Source organism: Pseudopipra pipra, chromosome W (genome assembly GCF_036250125.1).
Source record: "Pseudopipra pipra isolate bDixPip1 chromosome W, bDixPip1.hap1, whole genome shotgun sequence".
Classification (NCBI taxonomy): Eukaryota; Metazoa; Chordata; class Aves; order Passeriformes; family Pipridae; genus Pseudopipra; species Pseudopipra pipra.
Genome location: NC_087580.1, coordinates 36,336,867 through 36,343,684, shown reverse-complemented (window position 1 = coordinate 36,343,684; position 6,818 = coordinate 36,336,867).

Sequence of the window (6,818 nt, the reverse complement as noted above, 5' to 3'; positions counted from 1 at the left end):
ACAAGAGCTCTGGGTTGACCAGACACCAGAGGGCCCACCAGTAAGGGAAGCCCTGCCAGTGCCCTGGCTGCAGGAAGAGCTTTGGCTGCTCCTTCTCAAATGAAGCCCCTGTTGATGAGGCAACCCCTGGAGTCCAGTGACTGTCAGTCCATCCCTTTCAACCACAAAGGGCCAGTCCCCTTTCCCAGGGGCAGCTTCTTCCAACAGAACCCTTCTGGGTGGGGTGTGTGCAGATTCCTGCCTTGGGTGGGGGTGCCCCCGAGGTCACTGCTGGAGGTTGAGAGCAGAGATCTCCCCACCAGCATTGGTCTGGGGGGGTTCCATACAACTCTTGTTAAGAATTCTTGCTTTTGTGCCAGCTTGAGTAGAATTGCTTCAATTGCTTTAGTGTAGAGCTTCAAGGTGCTTTAGTGTAGAGCCCTGTCCTATCTTATCCTGTACTCCTGGTAGTTTAAGTGTCTCTATTGCGCAGTAATTAATTCTGCTGAAGATCTTCTGTCTGATCATTTGTATCTCTAAATAATTCATTTTTATCAATAGATCTTTTTTGCCATCATTAAAATCACGGAGGACCAAAGATTCAGTCACATTTCTGTAATTCCTCTAAAGTGGTGGCATAATCCAAGGCTGATTGGATCCAGCAGCCCTCAGTACACCACAGTAAGTTGGGAGCTCATGGGGCCAACCCCCTGGTGCTCAAAGACTCCCATGGGACCATCAGACTTGCCAGACCATCCCCCCTGTTTTACACCCTTCTCACTGTTCCTCCCACTTTCCCACTGTCCCCTCAATCCCCAATTTCTGCCGTGAACATTTTTGGGGCCCAACCCCCACTTTTTGCCCTCTCTCCTGTGGGCACTGAAGGAGAAAATGAGGCTGCACACACAGAGTTCCATTCCAGGACTTGTCCGCCCATCTTTCCGGCATCCCCCTTTCATTGGGGTTCCTTTGGAAACAGCACCTGGGGTTCTGGCCGGCAGGAGTTCCGGAACACACGCAGACAGTCAGTATGATCAGGTGATGTTCAATTTATTATTTAAAGGAGTTAACTTTTATACAGTTTAGTTTTTTCCAGGTATGTACTTACAACAAGGTGGTTGGATAGCTCAGTCTGTGCACGCGTACCACGCCTTCGGTTCATTGGTTCTGGTGCTCTGTCCATGCAGCCTGACATCATAGGGCCACCCAAAGTCCCTCCTGTTGATCCGCCCTTAGGGACTTTCCGAGATCTTGCAGGTGTTCCTTTATCTCCAGTTTTCCCAAAACTTTCAGCTATAAACACAGGATTTTCTCATACCTACGACTATAAACACATAGCTAACAATTATAAACATTGCATAGTTTCACAGAGTTTGTAAGTATAAACACAGAGCTTTCACACAGTTTGCAACCTCCAAAGTCGTGTCAAGCAGGGCCTAGTGCTTCTTAAAAACCATCATTCATTCACATTGAAATGGTCAGTTACCATGGAAACCATCATACAGTCATGTTGCTACGTTCAGTTACCATGGCAACCGTCATACATTCCCATTGCTATGTTCAGTTACCATGGCAACTGTCATACAGTCCTGTTGCAATGGTCAGTTACCATGGCAACCATCATACATCCCCGTTGCCATGGTCAGTTACCATGGCAACCATCATACAGACCCATTCCTACAGTCAGTTACCATGGCAACCATCATACAGTCACATTGCTACAGTCAGTTACCATGGCAACCATCATACTTTTCCATTGCTACAGTCAGTTACCATGGTAGCCATCATACTTCCCACTGCTCTGATCAGTTACCATGGCAACCATCATACATTCTCATTGCCATGGTCAGTTACTATGGCAACCACCACACATTCCCATTGCTATTGTCAGTTACCATGGAAACCATCATAGAGTCATGTTGCTACGGTCAGTTACCATGGTAACCATCATACTTTCCACTGCTACGGTCAGTTACCATGGCAACCATCATACATTCCGATTGCTATGTTCAGTTACCATGGCAACCATCCTACATTCCCATTGCTACAGTCAGTTACCATGGCAAACATCGTAAATTCTTATTGCTGCAGTCAGTTACCATGGCAGCAATCATACATTCCCATTGCTAGTGTCAGTTACCATGGCAACCATCATACATTCACGTTGCTACAATGTTACCATAGCAACCATCATACATTCCCATTGCTACTGTCAGTTACCATGGCAACCATCACACATTCCCATTGCTGCGGTCAGTCACCACAGTGTCCTGGTTAGAGAGCAGGAGGGGCACTTTAGCTCTTTGTGGGTGTGACCAAGTTATTTATCCTGTACCATCCATGCCATCCCTAGGGCTGTGCTTTCAGCAGGAAAAGCCGGGGCTCTGCACCGGAACTGCTCCATCCTGCCCCGCTCTCTGCAGGGCAGGGACTGTCAGCATCACTCCTGCACTCCCCATCCCCGATGCTGCCCCGTCATGTTTGCCCTGGATTGGGACGATGGACCTTTGGTGCTGAAAGGGGAAACCACGCTGGGCCGTGGTGCTGAAACAAAGCCCTGAGCAGGACGAGGTGGTTGGGGGGCAGCCTCAGCCCCCTCAGCCGTCAGGTTGGGAGGAGAAGAGAGGAGCCAGCGCGGGACTGAGCCCAGGGAGCAGCTGCGCCACACGGCCGGGACGACCCAGCTCCCGGGGCTTGGCTTGTCCTTGGTTCTCCTTGTTGTTGGGCTGAGGGGTTGGACATGTTACCCTTGGGAGCTCCCCCACTGCATTGCCTTTGTTCGGGGGCACCGCGTGGACACGTCGCTCGGAGAGCACCCGGCATCTTGTCTGTGTACCCGGTGGTGACCCCCTTTTGGGGGTGAAGCACCTTCTCTTTCTGTATACTTTTGCTGGTGACATTGCTGTTCTGACTGTGTCTTATTCCATTGCTCTGTGTTTTTAGTGAATTGTTATCTCCACCCAGAGTCTCTCAGTTTTTGTCCCTCCCTCACCGGAAGGGCCGTGGGAAGGGGAGTGACTTATTGTCGTGGTTTGGACCTTGTTTTTCCCCCAGAGGCTAAGGAAAGTGGTAGACCCCAAGGGGTGGAAACCCCTGAAGTTTTGAAGTTCTGCCCAATGGGCGCTCCTGCAGAAATGTAAACATATCACAACCAGACCGGAAGAGAAGAGTTGTAGTTTTGGATTGTTGAGGAGAGGTGGCCATGTTGTGAGCCACGAGGAAGGGGCTCTGTGCCCCTTGGGCCCTCTGGCCCCCTCCCAGCCCCTGGCTGGGGGGCTGCAGGGACCTGGAACAGCATAAAGCTGGGCTAGGTGCCTGTAGTTATGCCGGGAGATGCTTTTCTCCATGGGCACAGAACAGCAGCCGGGACTGACCAGAGAAACGGTGGCAGAGAGCCAGAAGATAAGACCTGAACTGAAGGAGCGGCAGAAACAACATGCAGCACCAGAGAAAAGACTCCTGGAAAGGGAGAGAGAGATAGAACCAGCAGCTGAGAGACAAAGTTTGGGGTAAGGCTGTACCAGACCCCCCAAACCTCCTCTGAGACCTCCTGGAAGGAGGAAGATGATGGACTCTTACTTGGAAGAGCCTTGGAGTGCTACAGCACTTACAGAGAGGAGCTGAGAAGCTCAAAGGCGTCCTGAAGCTGGACCAGGACAGCCAAAGGAATGTGGAGGAGGGCTTCGCCCCCCCACTGCCTGGAGACAGAGCACGGAGCTCTGCAAAGGGGAATTTGAATCCCCTGAGGAAGGGACTTTCACGAAGATGCCCCTGCATTTCGTGATATGCCTGTGGTGATGCGAGTCTTGTCCCTGCTGGCAGTCCACAGGTGAGGCCTTCGCTCGGACCGAAGGAGAGCCGAGGGGCTTGGAGACCCCCTTGTGTATGTTGAACAGAGATCCAGCTACAACAACCCAGTTACTGCTGCAGGGAGGACAGAAGAGGAGCTGCTGCTTAAGGACTGGAAGGGATCTGTTCTTCTTTCCCTCCTGGACTTTTATTTGGAGGGGAGAAGAGATCTGATCCACTGTAAATACTATATGTCATGGTAGAGATAGTTATAATCGTGTGTATAATGTGATATGGTATTTATTTGTACAGTCATTGTAATATATTCCCTTTCCCCCACTTTGAGTCTGGTGTGTTTTGTCTGGAAAAGCCCATCTCACATTAGGTTCAGATGCGGGAGGGGGGTGGAGCTAGGGAATTGGATTTTGGGACTATCTCAAACCATGACAAGGTTCTCACTGGTGAAATGGGACATTTAATGAAATGGATTTATTTTCCACAAATACAAGGCATATGTATCTATATACACAGATTATAAAAATCACAAGCCACTTCACAAATAGCCTTGTAGAGAGCAATGAGGTCCCCCCTGAGCCTCCCCTTTCTCCAGACTCAACAAGCCCAGTTCCCTCAGCCGTCCCTCAGCAGACATGTTTTCCAGAGCCTTCCCCAGCTCCGTTCCCTTCTCTGGACATGCTCCAGCCCCTCAAGGGCCTTTTGGCACTGAGGGGCCAGAACTGGACACAGCACTCCAGGTGGGGCCTCCCCAGTGCCCAGCACAGAGGGGCAATCAGTTCTCTGCTCCTGCTGGCCACACTCTTCTCCACAAAGGCCACGATGCCCTTGGCCTTCTTGCCCCCCTGGGCACACTCTGCCTCATGTCCAGTCACTGTCAAGCAGCACCCCCAAGTCCCTTCCTGCTGAGCAGCTCTCCAGCCCCTCTGCCCCCAGCCTGGAGCGTTCCAGGGGGTTGTTGGGAGCCAAGGGCAGGCCCTGACACTTGGCCTTATTGATCCAGCCTGTCCAGATCCCTCTGCAGAGCCTTCCTGCCCTCCAGCACATCCACACTCACACCCAGATCAGTCAGTCTCCCAAACAGGACAAACTCTGACCACCAGCAGTCCAGGGTGTCAGTTCTGCTGCCCCCTCCTTCCTCCACCCAGAATGGAAAACTCCATCATTTTGGGGTCTCTGTGCCCATCAGCTCCGACCACCACATCCTCCACCAGTCACAGAATCATGGAATGGTTTGGGTTGGAAGGGACCTTAAAGAGCATCTCAGTCCAACCCCCTGCCATGGGCAGGGACACCTTCCACTAGACTCAGAGCTCAGAGCCCCATCCAACCTGGCCTTGAACACTTCCAGGGATGGGGCAGCCAGAACTTCTCTGAGCAACCTGTGCCAGGATCTCACTACCATCACAGTCCAGAAATTCTTCCTAATATCCCATCTAACCCTTCCCTCTCTCAGTGTGAAGCCATTCCCCTTGGCCTGTCACTCCAGGCCCTTGTCCAAAGTCTCTCTCCATCTTTCTTGTTGGCCCCTTCAGGCACTGGAAGGCCATAATTAGGTCACCCCAAACCCTTCTTTTCTCCAGCCTCAACAATCCCAATTCTCTCAGCCTTTCCTCACAGCAGAGCTGCTCCATCCCTCTGATCCTCTTGTTGCTCCCCTCTGGACTCGCTCCAACAGGTCCATGTCCTTCCTGTGCTGGACGCCAGAGCTGGAGGCAGCTCTGCAGGAGTGACAACATTACAGCCCTGTGTGTTCCAGCAAGGACACTGTGGAACCTCCTGGAGTAAAGGGGCCATTGTGACACTGCAGGGCCTTCTGGAGCCAAAGGAACCCTGGGACACTGTGGAATCTCATGGAATCAAGGGAGCATTGTGACAATGTGAAAACTCATGGAATTAAGAGGCCATTGTGATACTGCAAGGCCTCATGGACTCAAAGTAACCCTGGGAGACTGTGGAACCTCATGGAAACAAGGATTCATTGTGCCATGAAGGGCCTCATGAAACCAAGGGAGCCCTGAGGCATTTCAGGACCTCATAGAATCAAGTGGCCACTGTGGCACTGCAGAGCATCATAGAGACAAAGGGACCCCGGGACACTGTGGACCTCAAGAAATCAAGAGCCCATATTGGCACTGTGGAACCTCATGGAATCAAAGGGCCATTGTGACACTGCAGGGCTCATGGAACCAAAGGATTCCTGAGACACTGTGGAATCTCATGGAACCAAGGGGCCACTGTGATATGTGGGGCCTCCTAGAACCAAAGGAGTCCTGAGACATTTTGCAAACTCATGGAATCAAGGGTCCATTATCACACTGCAGAGCCTTACGAAGCCAAATGGACCCTGTGACTCTGTGGAACCTCATGGAATCCAGTGGCCATTCCCACACTGTAAAACCTCATGGATACTCTCAGGTTCCCATTATGAAAAGAAGCCTCTGCCCAAATTCAGCTGCAAAGGAGACCATGTGCCAAAGTCAGCAGTCCAGGTTTTATTTAACAGTAAATAGGAGGGAGAGAGAGAGAAAGAAATAGAAAGAGAGAGAGAGAGAAGAAGGGGGCAGTGGGAAGCCAGTGAGAGAGAGACAGAGATGAAGTAAATGTATCACACCATGGAGATCCCTGAGGCTCCCACCGGTCCTTCTTCACCCTGCTCTGCTCGGTGGAGGGTCCCCAAGTTGTGCTTCTGGGCTATCACTTTTATACAGCCCAAGCCCCAGGTATTCAGGGGTGTAGATGCTGTTCCCACAGCTTGGGCTGGCACATCTAACAGGACTTGCTTCCTTTCCCACAGTTTGCCACGGTGGGAGTTTTGCCCGGTGTGCTTCCAGTCTGCAGGTGGGAATCTTTGTCTGGATGGGTTCCCCAGACCTGCCTTACCAGCCCTGGCTTCCTGTTGGGGCTGTCTGCTCTTTCCCACACTCTGCACAGTGCAATTCTGTCCTGGGGGCTACTGACAAAGCTTCACCTCCCTTTAGGCCTTGGAATTAAAGGCCTTCCTGTTTGCCACCAGGGCTTATGTGTTGTGGTGC